Below are 13,142 nucleotides of genomic sequence, written 5' to 3'. Positions count from 1 at the left end.
ATAAAAATAGCTTTTGTATTATCCATAAAACACATTAGAATATATCACATACATAAATTGGGCCACCGGGCACTTGTCATGTATTTACAGGTATTTGCATAAATCATTAGGTCAATCGGGCCACTGTCATAACTTCCCAACTCACAGTAACTACTGGTAAAGGTGCGGGCTCTCCTCTTATGCATGGGAGCCCCGCCCACAACCAGGCATCCTCCCCCTGACTTCCGGTGGTTGCTATCCGCATCCCGCTTCTTGGTCAGTACTTTGCCACAATGCAGGGCGGCTGGCAACAGGCAACAAAATGGGCGGGGAGAGCGCTTCTCTCCTCTTGTTCTCCCCTCCGGCAGCTCTTTAGCAATCGCTCCCAATGTGCTCCTCATGCTCTTTCCCCAAACCAAAGATGGAAGAAGGGGAGAAGAGCTCTCCAGACCCTGCGTAGTGCTCCACATGCGCTCTGGGAGAGCAGGGTGAATTTCCAGAGCTCACCATGCTCTAGATCTAAAAGTATGCAGCATTGGGCACAGGCTGGCTGGCACACAGGGTCCCTCAGCAGAAGGGATGTCCTTTCAGCTCCCCCAGCAGGTCTGTCCCCAGTGGTGGTTCCTCCTGGCGTCCAGCAGAGCCATCATTGTGGAAGTGAGGCACAGCCCTATTCAGATGCAGGTGCTACTCCTCCCACCACTCCAAATGAAGACCTGGCCTATTCAGCCTAGCGCTGACTCATCCAGACTCTGGAGCCACTGCATATCCCCAGCCCCTGTCACTCAAAGGCCAGACAGTCAATACACAACAGACAGGCACAAAGACACATAGCACACAGAAATGCCTACTCCTAAAAGTGGCTTTTCTAAAATAGTGATAATAAATCCACGAACACTACTACGCAGCATTCATCACCACTATTCCAAACATACTCCTCTCATGTAAGGAATTACCACTGAAACACATATCAGGGAAACCCCAATGCATCACTATGAGTGGGCATCCTCACAGCAGTCACAAACCAAATAGGCTGTTTGTCACTACCAGGACATGCCACACAGTTGAGGCATGTGTCCTACCTTTTACCTGCACCGCACCCTGCCCATAGGGATAGCTAAGGGCTACCTTAGGGGTGACTGATATGTAGTAAAAGGGGAGTCACAGACGTGGCAACCACTTTATGAGCCACGTTACAGTGGCAGTAAACTGTGCATGCAGGCCCTGCAGTGGCAGAGGCATGAGACAGGTTTGAAGGCTACTTTGATGTGTGGCGCAAGCAGCTCTGCAAGCCCACTAGAAGCATTTGATTTACTGGCCCTGGGTATATGAGATACCACTGTAAAAGGGATAATAAATCCACGAACACTACTACGCAGCATTTATCACCACTATTCCATACACACCAAACTTGATCACGCTACTCCTCTCATGTCAGGAATTTCCACTGAAACATTTGAATAGCTTACCTGTCCTCCTCTTCCTTGGAGATGGCATATCTTGAAGTCCTTCCCTTACTTGCCTTTCCTGTCAACTCACACAAGACCATCACCTTCAAGAAGCCTCCCTTTGTATCTTGGGTACTCTCCTCTTCCAGAAAGCCACATTAGGCTTCCCCTCCTTTACTGCACCCCAAAACTTTCCATTCCAATATTTCGTTCAGCCTACCCTTTGTCATCTGATCTTGATTTCAACATATATCTCATCTCTCTTTCGTGTAGCTCTGTCCACCTCATTCCTTCCACCTCAGCCAATGTTTCCTCTACTGCTTCTGAATCTTGTATATTTGTTCTCATCTATTGGTTTGCTCTAATATCAGTACTACGAAATCCAACTTGGATGAACTGGATCCTACAGATGACTCTAGAGCAGATGTTCCTACCTTACTTGCGGGGCCCACGTCTACACTTACCTTACCTACAAGATCTAACCCTGTACTTTACCAACTGCAGAGTCTCCTTATGATAAAGTATAGTGAAAAGTAGAAAACTTTAGTTCCTGAGAAAAAAATTGAAGAAATATTTTTTGTTAAACAATATTGTAAATTAATGTTATATATTAATTGTAAGTGTATACCTGATGATCAAAATACTGCCACACTACAACCTAATTTTAAATAAAATCTTTACTTCATTAAATATATAAAATAAAATGAAAAATATTTTTGGGGAAGTTTAAATGAAAAAATGAATTGACCCTTAATAGCTACAGGAAGTTAGCATTTATTTAATATCATGTGGCTCTGAAAAAGGCTAAAATAATCTCTGTCATCTTCTTTACACGTTGTTAAAGAGAACGTACATTTATCTATATTCTTGGTTAAAGAAATAAAAGTGTGCAGCCCAGATTTGTGCTCCTATAAGTAAACAGAACACACAGCCTGCCTCCCCACCTCCTGTCCCCTCCCCCTCCACCCAGTGTGACTTCCTCCTTCCGCAGTACAAAGTGGCAAGAAAGAAAGCACAGGAGGAAAACAAAAATTCCTGAAAGTGTGCTTTATTGGCATTTAAATGAGACTTATTTTTACTTGAGTTCATTTCGATGGTATGAATATATGTATTTTATGCGTATGCTGTTTACTAATGGAGGCCTTTGAGCGTGCTCTGGAGAGCGCCGGTTGTAAAATGGTGTGGTTTATGTGGCTCTGCGCACAACCGAGAAATCAAATCAGGAATCCGCGACTCTGTGCACAGAGCGGAAACAGCAATGCTTGCATTAATTATTCATGACCCCCTGCTTTGACAAGAACGGAATATACAGCATGAATAGGGACTTTTCATAACTGGAATGAAAAATTAATCTGGGATTTTTTCATGACTTCTAGGAACATCCTCAGATAATGCCCTCTCCACGGCGCTCATTCGTCGTGCCCAGTGCGCCGCCTGTGGCGTCCATGGGGTTGACTATGTGAAGATACTCATTCGCCAGCATCAGTGCCCGTTTCTTGGCATTAAAACGCCGCTAGCACTTCAGGAAAATAGCAGAAGACCGGGTTCACCATCACAAACAGAGTTACTATTAATTTTTGAAAAACTATGGGCATAATTTACAAGCCCCTTGCGCCGACTGTACGTAGATTGATCAAGCTTAAATCCGCTTGCAAAGGGGCAGATTCTCAGAATCTGCCCCTTTGCGACCGGGATTTTTGCATTTGGGTTGCATCATCCCAAATGCAAAAATCGGTAATTAAGAATTCGCTAAATTGCGATTCTTTGCATTTAGGGAATCTCAAATTGAGATTCCTTAAATGCAATGCATGAACCTTTTCAAAATTGCGAATTCGCAATCTGGGGCCGCTATTTACCGCAAAGTCTAACTACGTGGTAAATAGCAAAAACTTAGAAAAATGCACTTTAGTGCATTTTTCTAAGTTGTGTGTTACACATGTGTGTGCGCAACACCAGTGTACATTACCATTTCAGGGGTGCTACAGGGTGTCCTTTGAACACCCTGGCACCCTTGAAATTGCTTCCTTATTTGCGATTCGCTAATTGCTAATCGCAAATAAGGAATGACTCGCATAATTAGTCCTTTTCTGACTACAAAAATGCATTTTGGTATGTACTATTACCGAATTTGGAATTGCGAATACATATCAATTCAGTATTTAGAAGGCAGTATTTAGAAGGGGCATGTTTAGGGCGTCCCTACCAAATACCAAATCAGAATGGGATTTCGGAATATTTTGTGACTGAAGTGTGGCCGCAAAACATTCACATTTTACTACTAACTCAAAGTTGGTGGTAACTCATTCGCAAACGGTAAGGGGTACACTTAAGACTCCGTCCCCTTTGAGAATGTAAAAAAATATATTTTTTAAGATCAGGAAGTGGTCCCACGGACACCTGCCTACTCATGCAAAAAATAAAAATGAAACTTTTAATTTATTATTTTTAAACATATCCCATTTTGCTTAAGGAAAACAGGCTGCATTAAAAAAATATTGCTTTTTTAAAGGCAATCACAGACATGGTGGTCTGCTGACCTTGCAGTCCACCATGCCTGTGATGGCAGCGAATCCTAGCGGGTAACAAATTGTGACCTACCACATTCATATTCCTGAGGTAGGTCTAATTGCAACCGACTACGAATCACTAATGGGCCATATATTATTTTTGTATGTTAGTAATAGTGGTTACTGAATAGCGATTTGCTGTTACTAATTTTCGTACATCAAGCCCTAAATCTTATTTTGAAAATCAACCTATGTACAAACGGATCGGTTAAAAAAATAGTGAATGGCAGAGGGGTGTCTGAATGAACAGCCCAATTAATATTCATTCGGCAGGTTGCAATGTGTGACCCTTGTGATTTGCTACAGTAACTGGGATGGTGGCCTGCAAAGGTTAGCAGACCACCATGTCTGTGATTTGTTTATATAAAGTGAACATTTTTCCTAACTGTAGTCCTATATCCTAAAAGGAGCCAGGACTGCATTTAAAAAATGTTTTTTTTTAAGTTTCACTGAGAGTTGGCAGTGGTCCCATGAAGCTCTGCCAACTCTCCTTGAAACTATTTCCAACTTTCACAAAGTGGAAGCAGTGTCACGCTAGGATAGAAAATAAGCCTGGGCAACAAAAAGGCCTATGTTTGGAAAGCCCCCACTGTGGCCTCTCCAGTATGTCTCCCAAGTGTGTGGGATTCCTGCAGGTCAAACAGGAACCCCCTACCTCACAATTTGCCACTGTTTACATTTTACAGGGAATTTGGCAGTGGGCATACATTGGTAGCGCATTTAGTGCTCACACGGCTAGACACATGATGGAGTTGGAGGGAGTAACTTCTGAAAAGGTGTGTGCGGGAGCTATTGTGGGTCCGGTGGCAGTTGATTTATTTTCAAATTAGATCTGCAAAGCCTGGTGTGGCACTCCCAATAGGATATGATTGATCTCCGCCCATATACCATGCAGGACACCCATCCCGTGATGCTTTTTGAACGCAGTGGAACCAGTCATCTGCACAGTGCTGGCTGCTACTGCAACCTGCCTATTATATAAAGATCTTGAAAAGAGTGGCCCAGGTATAGCCATAGACCTGGCCCACCACCACAAAGCTGGCCTGCACACAGCCACAAAACCAGCCTACAAACAGACTGGCCCATCTGATCCTGCCAGATTGCCCTTTGGGCTAGTATGAAAAAGAGGGGGTGGGTCCAAAGTGGGCCACTTTCCTTTTGCAAATCACTTTCCACGCCCACTTTGGAGTCTGGTAAGTGATAAATGGTTTGCAGTTGGAATTATGGTTATAAATCATTGATACATCAGGGTACAAATCACAATTTGAAGGGGATGCCCACAGCATGCCCCTTGCAAACAGCTGTTTATGGTCTATTTCTAAATCCACTTACTGATGTGCACACAGGCCAGTTTTGGGGGTAAATCAGGGTGGCCTTTTAGCCCCCATCACCCTTGAAATTGCATGCGCAATTTGCTATTACCTTTTTGGTAATTGCAAATTAAGAGTGGTTTCCCATTCATTCCTAAGGGCCTCTAGGCCCATAGCAATGAATGGGAAGGCATTCCCTATTAGCGAATCGCAATTTGCGTTTCGCTAATAGGAAATGTGTAGGAATCACAATTAATTTAGCGATTCCTACATGCATAGGGAATTGCGCGTCCTTAATAGCAATTCCTTAAAAATCACTATTGAGGAATTCCAATCCCTTACATTGATGCATGTGCCCCAAGGCCCTTTATTTTTAATATTATGGATTTTTGTATCATGCATAGCCCTTCTAACAAGTTCAGTACACATATGAAGACACAGAGGAAGAGGGCATACCGTATGAAGTATAATACAAAGGATTGAAAACCCAGCAGATGTTAAGGGGCAATCGAGAAATTAATCATTGTTGCTAGAGGGATGAAAAAAATGCTTGCCCTCTTCTTCAAGACAAGCAGAGGTAGGGACAGATCTAAAGTAAAACCTTAAAATGAAGGATTTTGATCAAAAATAGAGAACATGAGAGTTTATCAGAAAGGTGTGAATTTTCCAAACATATTTTTACATGCTAACTGGAGTTAGAGAGGCTTATTTTAAGGTCTTTAATGGAAGTCCTCTACTGCATTGTGAGTGAGAGACTGTGGAATCTATTGCTGCATCAAAGGCCTTTGTCTTTTATGTAAGGTATTTGTCAAGCACAAGGCTCTGCCACCATTCACAGAGCTGGTGGAGCCATGAAGGCATCTTCAAGCTACCCACCTTTGCTCAAAACAACAGGGCATATTCACAAGGGAATGGCAAACCTTGGTGTTAAGTAAACATTGCTAACATCATGCTCTGCCATTCTGAAAATGCAGGGATGAGCCGTATTCACAAGAATGAAGCGTACCCCTGCTTTTCCCTAGTGCTGGTGTTAAATCTAGCACCAACGTAGGCATCCTTGCACAATAGTGCAAGGGTGCCTGCGTTGGTGTGAATTAGTGTTTATGTGCAGGAAGGGGCCCCTTCCCGCACATAAACAATCAGACTGGCGATTTGTAACATCTATGTGTGCTGTATTGGGCAGCACACATAGAAGTTGCAAATTGTAATTTTTTAAATGATTGTTTATGTGCATCAAGAGACACCTTCCTGCACATGAACAATCATTCATGGCGATTTGCTGTTTTTATGTGTGCTGCACAATAAAGCAAACAAAGAAACAGCAAGAACGAGGAGAAAATAAGCATCTTTCCTCTTTTCGCCATATTAAGCCCTGGTTTTCCCTGGTCCTAATTTGGCACTGCCTCCTTTTTACGCCACCCTTGTAAATAGTGGGCGCTCCAATATCAATGGGTGTTTAAGCGGAATGCCCAGTACAACATCCATTGCATGCCGCTTTCAAGCTAAGCATAGCTTAACGTGGCTTAACGCCGCCTTGTACATAAAGCCCCCTTTCACGCTATGTGTAGCATGGAAGGGGGCCTTATTAACAAGGCGGCAATAAGCCACGATAAGTGACTTAACGTCGCCTTGTTAATAAGGCAAAGGGATTATCGCCATAGGAACGTCATAAAAATTGACGTTCCTGTGGCCATAGGGGCTTGTAAATATGCCCCACCATGTTTGAGTTAGAAATTAAGAACTTACAACCTGATTTAGAATTTGTGGTAACTAAAAATAAAAAATAAAAATTCAGTAGGACACTCTAAATACAGGAGAATGCACAGCTAAAGCTTCTGTATCAACTGCATAGTATTGTAGCTATTGAGCTAATGATTTCTACTCTATAATTAGTTTATTTTTGCAAGTGTAGTATTTACAGTTACTACCACACTGGTAATCAGCCCTTTTATTTATTTTTGCTTATCTAGTCAATTCTTGTCTTCCCAGTGAACAACAAACATGGGTGACATCTGAGAGAAGGGTAAAAACAGCTGAGAATGGATCTTATACGTAATTGGCCTAAGTATAACTCAACACCACAGATTTTAGATGTTATCAGAGATGTCATCAATGATGTGATTTAACATGTCATGAGTGATGTAATATCAGAGGTCATAAGCAATGCATCACAAGGATGCAAGTTATACTTAGGTCAGTTATGGCTAACTGGTGAATTTTGTTAGTTTTATTTTTTTTAAACTTTAGTTTTATATTATTAAATACTTACATATAAATCTACTTTAACATTTGGTTTCTTTATTGAATTTCAATTCTTTTTTACCTGTGTTAGGATCTAACAGCCAGATTCATCAATGTCAAATTCTGCGATTTCTAAATTGCGAGAAAAAGAGAATCGCAATTTAGAAATCGCAGAATGACATTCATGAATATTTGCGAGAAAAAAAAGCGAATCGCAATCGGCTGCAATCGCCGATTGCGAGTACCCAAAAATCTGTAAAAATTCGCAGAATCGGCCGATACCCGTGTTGAAATTGCTATCTCGCAATTACCCAAATTGCAAATTGCGATCTCGCTAATTGCGAGATCGCAAAAACGGGAAGTCGCATTCTGAGCACAGTGATGACATCACAACCAGGAAGTAGGCAGGTTCCACCCTCATTCAGCAGTGAGAGCCTGAAGTGGAAGCAGCATTGCCAGAGCTCCCCTCCAGAGTGCCTACAGGTGAAAACCAGGAGACACCCCAGTGCCCAGCATGTCAAAGGAAGCTGCAGGTGGAACTTCCACAGGAAGAAAAAGGAAAATTAAATTTTCCGAGTAAGAGCTCGAATATTTGATAGAGGGAGTCTGTAAGGACCACAATCGCATCTTCCGTAAAGACTCCAGATGGGTGCCTGAGGCCGATAAAAGGCGGATTTGGGTGCACATCCGTGCAAAAGTGAACTCTGTGGGGGTGACCCAGCGCTCCGTGGATGAGCCTAAAAAACGTTGGTACGACCTCATAGGGCGTGCAAAGGAGAAGATCGCAGAGAGGCTGGGGGAGCGTGTTGCGACAGGTGGAGGGAGCCCACTGTCCCACCAAACACACCACTCGAGGACCGAGTAGAGGACATGATTAATCCGCAGGCATGCGTGGGTGTGATCCAGCTGGACTCCTCCCGACCTACCCAAGATAAACAAGGTAAGTGCCATGCGACTGCGACCCCCTGTACCCTAACCATGTTCATGACTCCAGATCATCCCATTTCAAACCCCAGTCATGCTGCCAAAGCACACCACAAAAGCGCTATTGCATTGTGGGATATGTAGTCTGACCACAATTACCATCTAGCCCCATAAAGCCAGACCTGTTCAGTGAGAGTCAATCCTGCAGCGAGTCAGGGAATGGTAGCCTGCATGCATGTAGGAAGCTTAAATGTGGAAGAAACATGACACTAATCAACGTCCACTTTACATCACAGGTGGCGCAGAAGTCCCCAGTAGGGACAGTGATGCCCTGCACATTGAGGATAACACAGAGGACACTGAGGGAGACTTACATCTATCCCCACAGCCAGGACCATCAGGGCAAGCTGCCGCACCAGCGGTCATTCCACCACCTGCCCCTGTGGCCAGTGCCACCTCTGCGCCAACAGGCGCAGCAGTACCACAGCCCGTGACCCAACCCCCAGTGGGGCTGACAACACCAGCAGCAGCAAGCCGACACACCCGCCGCCCTGCGGCTGTGAGGAGCCAGTCAAGCGGACTGGTGAGGGAGCAGCGCAATAGCACGTCCCGTGCTGGCAGGGGACCAAACGTGCGGCCAGGTGGGCTCTCTATTGAGCGCTGTATGCTCCACTTGCATCAGACATGAGCCCATCATCTTGCGGCTATACACTTCAACTAAACAAGACCGCCAGGAATGTTAGTCTGATGTCAGACCGCATGGAGAGGATGATAGGTGCTATGGAGGCTAACACCCAGGCCATGTACAGCCACCGGGAACTCAACCGGCGCAGACACCGGCAGCTGCTGACCCGCCTGTCAGCATACACGCTGTCCAATTACATTATTGGCAACGCCACCTCCCAGCTCTCGCGACGCTCCTTGGCCATGCAGGTCCAAATGGTCCAGTGCTGTCAGGACGTTGCGAGAGCTCTGGAGCAGGTGACAACAGCGGTACAGGGCATGCAGACAACTGGCCCTGGCCTGTCGGGGCGGGGGGTGACGACACTAGTGAGGCTAATTCCAGCCAGAGTGGCCAGTCTGTGCCACCGGTGGTAGCACCCCGCCGCAGCAGCAGGCCCTCTGCTGCCTCACGGCCGAATCAGGAGGAGGATGTGGAAAGGAGGTTGGGAGCATCTGGCCGGAGGCGGCATTGAACATTTGAACATTACCATGAGGGGCCATGCTGCTGCTACAAGCATGCCCTCCTCAAGAACATGGGACAAATGATGCAATATGTCAATCATGTAACAGTTTGGGGAATCCCCACTTTATTGTGCTGTAACAATGACAATTATTCTGTCTAACTTAATCTGACTCATGTCATTATTACTATTGTCATGCATGAGTGAAGTAATGGGTGTGGGGAGTGGGTGCACTAGAAATAGTTCATGCTGATTTGGTTAAGGCGCCTATGTCCTTCTGCAGGATTCTCCCCGCGTGCATGACGCACATGTGCAGGTGGTCGGTTGTCCCCTTCCGACTCACTGCCAGAGATATCTACAGGTATCCTGCACTTGGTAGCAATGTTGTGGAGGATTGCACACACGACCACGATACGGCAGCAGACCCCTGGCTCGTATTTGATGGCCCCACCAGTCTTGTGTAGTATGCAGAATCTGCTCTTCAAAAGGCCAAATGTACTCTCAATGCAATTTCTTGTGCGTATGTGTGCAGCATTGTAACGCCGTTGCTGTGGTGTTGCAGGGTTGAGGTATGGGGTGAGGAGGTACTCACGGAGAGCGTAGCCGCTGTCACCTGAATGAAAGGAGCAGAGGGTGAGTGCCTGTTCTGCGCAGCTACATTATCACAGTGTACTATTGTGGGGCATGTGTACTTACCTAGTAGGTGTCCTACCCCAAAGTCTCCTCTGGCCAGTCGTGTGTGAATGCCGCTGTGCCGGAATATGAAGGAGTCATGTGTGCTCCCCGGGTACTGTGCCACTATGTCTGTGATGATTGTCTTAGCATTGCACACCATCTGGATATTGAGAGAGTGGTAGGACTTGCGGTTGCGAACCATGTATGCCGTTTGTGCTGGTGAGCAGATGTGGATGTTGGTACAGTCAATGCATCCTATTACGTGCGGAAATTGTGCTACGTGGTAAAATTGTAGCTTGGTGTCATTCAAGTCCTGTTGGCTGGTGGGGAATGAGATGTAGTGGTGTAGCGGGGTCAGCATAGCCTCCAGGAAACTCCTTAGGCAGCGGGACATGGTGCGCTGGGATATCCCCCCTTGCAACAGCGACTATCCCCTGGAAGCTTCCGGAGGCCAGAAGGTGCAGGCTGCACAATACCTGGACATGGGTGGGCATGGAATTGGTCCTCCTTGTTGGGTGCTGCATCAGGGGGTCTAGGTCCCGGAGCAGCTTGATGATCATTGCCCCTTTCAGGCGTTACTTAGAGTAAATTTGCTCCCTGGTTTGGCCCAGAAGGGTGACCCGCTGGCGGAAGATCCGCTCCTGGATCCTACGTCTGTTCCGTGCTGCTCGCTGTAGCCTTCGCCGCCTGACCACCATGTAGAGTCCTGGCATTGTGAGAGTCCTCATGCTCCAGCTGCATATCCTTAAGTGTGTTTGGTCAGGCCTGCACCTGTTGGTAGTTTGTAAATGTTTTTTTGAAAAAAAAAAAATTTTTCCTTACTGGTTACCACCTGGTTTGGGTTCTCCTTAAATTGCGCGTCGCAAATAGCGATTTTCAGGATTTTCGCATTCTGAGATTTTTCATGAATAGCGATTGCGATTGTTTTGCGATTTCGCAGATTAATTCGCAGACTCCTTCGTTTCTCGTAATTTCAGAATTGCAAATGGGCTTCTTCCAGGTTTCTGCGAATTTATTTGCGAAATCGCAATTTTTCTTTAGCAAATTGTCATTTTTAGATTTTACACTGTCATGAATTCCTTTTAATCAAATTGCGATCGCAATTGCTTATTCGCAGCTATTGCGATCGAAATTTGGCTTCATGAATCTAGCTACTAGTTCCTTACTGATGTAAATTTTACTTTTAATCTTAGTTTTTCTCATTGAGTTTCCAGTTTTTTTAATTGTAAAGTAAGGAAGTAACATCTTAATGCCATAGCTAAGTATTCTTGCGTAGGCAGGGGGTGGGTGGAATTATGCGCAGGCGGCATGATTTTTTTTATTTTTAACCATATCCTGGACCTTTATTACTTATATTTCTTATTTTCATTGGAGGGAGACCGAGTACTCAAGTCCTCAAAATTGCGGCTATAACGTTTCTGCTGAGGTTGCAGCTTATAAATCAAATTCCTTGGCCACCCCAGATATCACTAACATATCAACCATAATTTCCCAAAATTGTTGAACAGATTTACACCAAATTGCAAAAAGTATGCTTTTTACATAAAGATCTAACTTTCTTCAAAATTTGATGTAATTCCATTCTGCTGCTTTTTCTGTATCACTGCCTAAAATCTTTATGGGAAATTACATGGAAAAAAGGCATTTTGGGGCCTACATTTTTTCTAAGTCCCCTCTTAACAGTTCACCTCGAAACCTTCCAAGAATGTTTTGAGGTGGATGAGTTTTTTTGGGGGGAAAGTTTTCTGAAGATTCGTCAAGCAGCACTGAAGTGATTAGCAAAACAAGTTGCAGCCTGTCAATCAAATCGTTTGGCCCTGCCCAGATACCACTAACATTTGAACCTTAGTTCCTCACAAACGGCTGAATGCATTTACACCAAATAACACAAAGCTCTAACTTTTTGCCAATCCTGGTGTAATTCTGTTCATCTTTTTTTTCTGTATCACTGTTTAAAATTTCTTTGGGTAATTGATTGGGGAAAATGCGTTTTGGAACCCTTACCTTTTTCCCAGCTGTCGCTTGACAGATCACCCTGAAACTTTCCAGGAAGGAGCTGAGGTGGAAGAACTGTTTTGTTGGAAAGTTTTGTTAAGATTCGTCACAGGAACACCCCTTTTGAGCAGGATAGATGAACGCGGACCCAAAGTTCTTCGTGCAAAAGTGTTTTATTTAATCACCCTGCATCGCCGCAACAACGCGTTTCAGCCCCACCTGGGCCTTGATCACATGATGCGTTGCCTCTGTTTTACCCAATATTTAAAGTGCTAGTGCAGATTACAATGAGCTGTTCCCTTACCGAAGTGGAATACTACATTTAGTGGTTAACCTGTGGTTTTATAGCATTCGAAGACTATTTTATGCCAATTTTAGTATTCTGTAGTATTCTTTTTGTGAAGGCTAGTGCATGAAGACTACTGATATGTGAGTAATTATTCTTGAACACTAACTGAATACTAAGCAAATACTTCTTTGCTAACCGTATAGCCTTCATTTACAATGCAGAACTTTAACTGAATACATACAATTTGAATACTACTGCACTTTACCCAGACTACTATTCAAGCTGCTGCTGAATACTAAGCAAATACTTCTATGCTAACCGTATAGCCTTCATTTACAATGCAGAACTTTTACTGAATACATACAATTTGAATACTACTGCACTTACCCATAGCTGCAGATTCTATAAAAAGTTATGTCCAAAGCATTTTGGGTCAATTGCTAAACCGAAAAGGTATGGCTAGGCTAATAGTCACAATGTTAACAAATAAACAGGTACACTAGTAGATATTTCCCAATTACACATGCATA

Source organism: Lissotriton vulgaris, chromosome 1_1 (genome assembly GCF_964263255.1).
Source record: "Lissotriton vulgaris chromosome 1_1, aLisVul1.2, whole genome shotgun sequence".
NCBI classification, from domain to species: Eukaryota; Metazoa; Chordata; class Amphibia; order Caudata; family Salamandridae; genus Lissotriton; species Lissotriton vulgaris.
The sequence above is the reverse complement of the archived record's forward strand: the minus strand, read 5'-3'. Positions refer to the sequence as shown.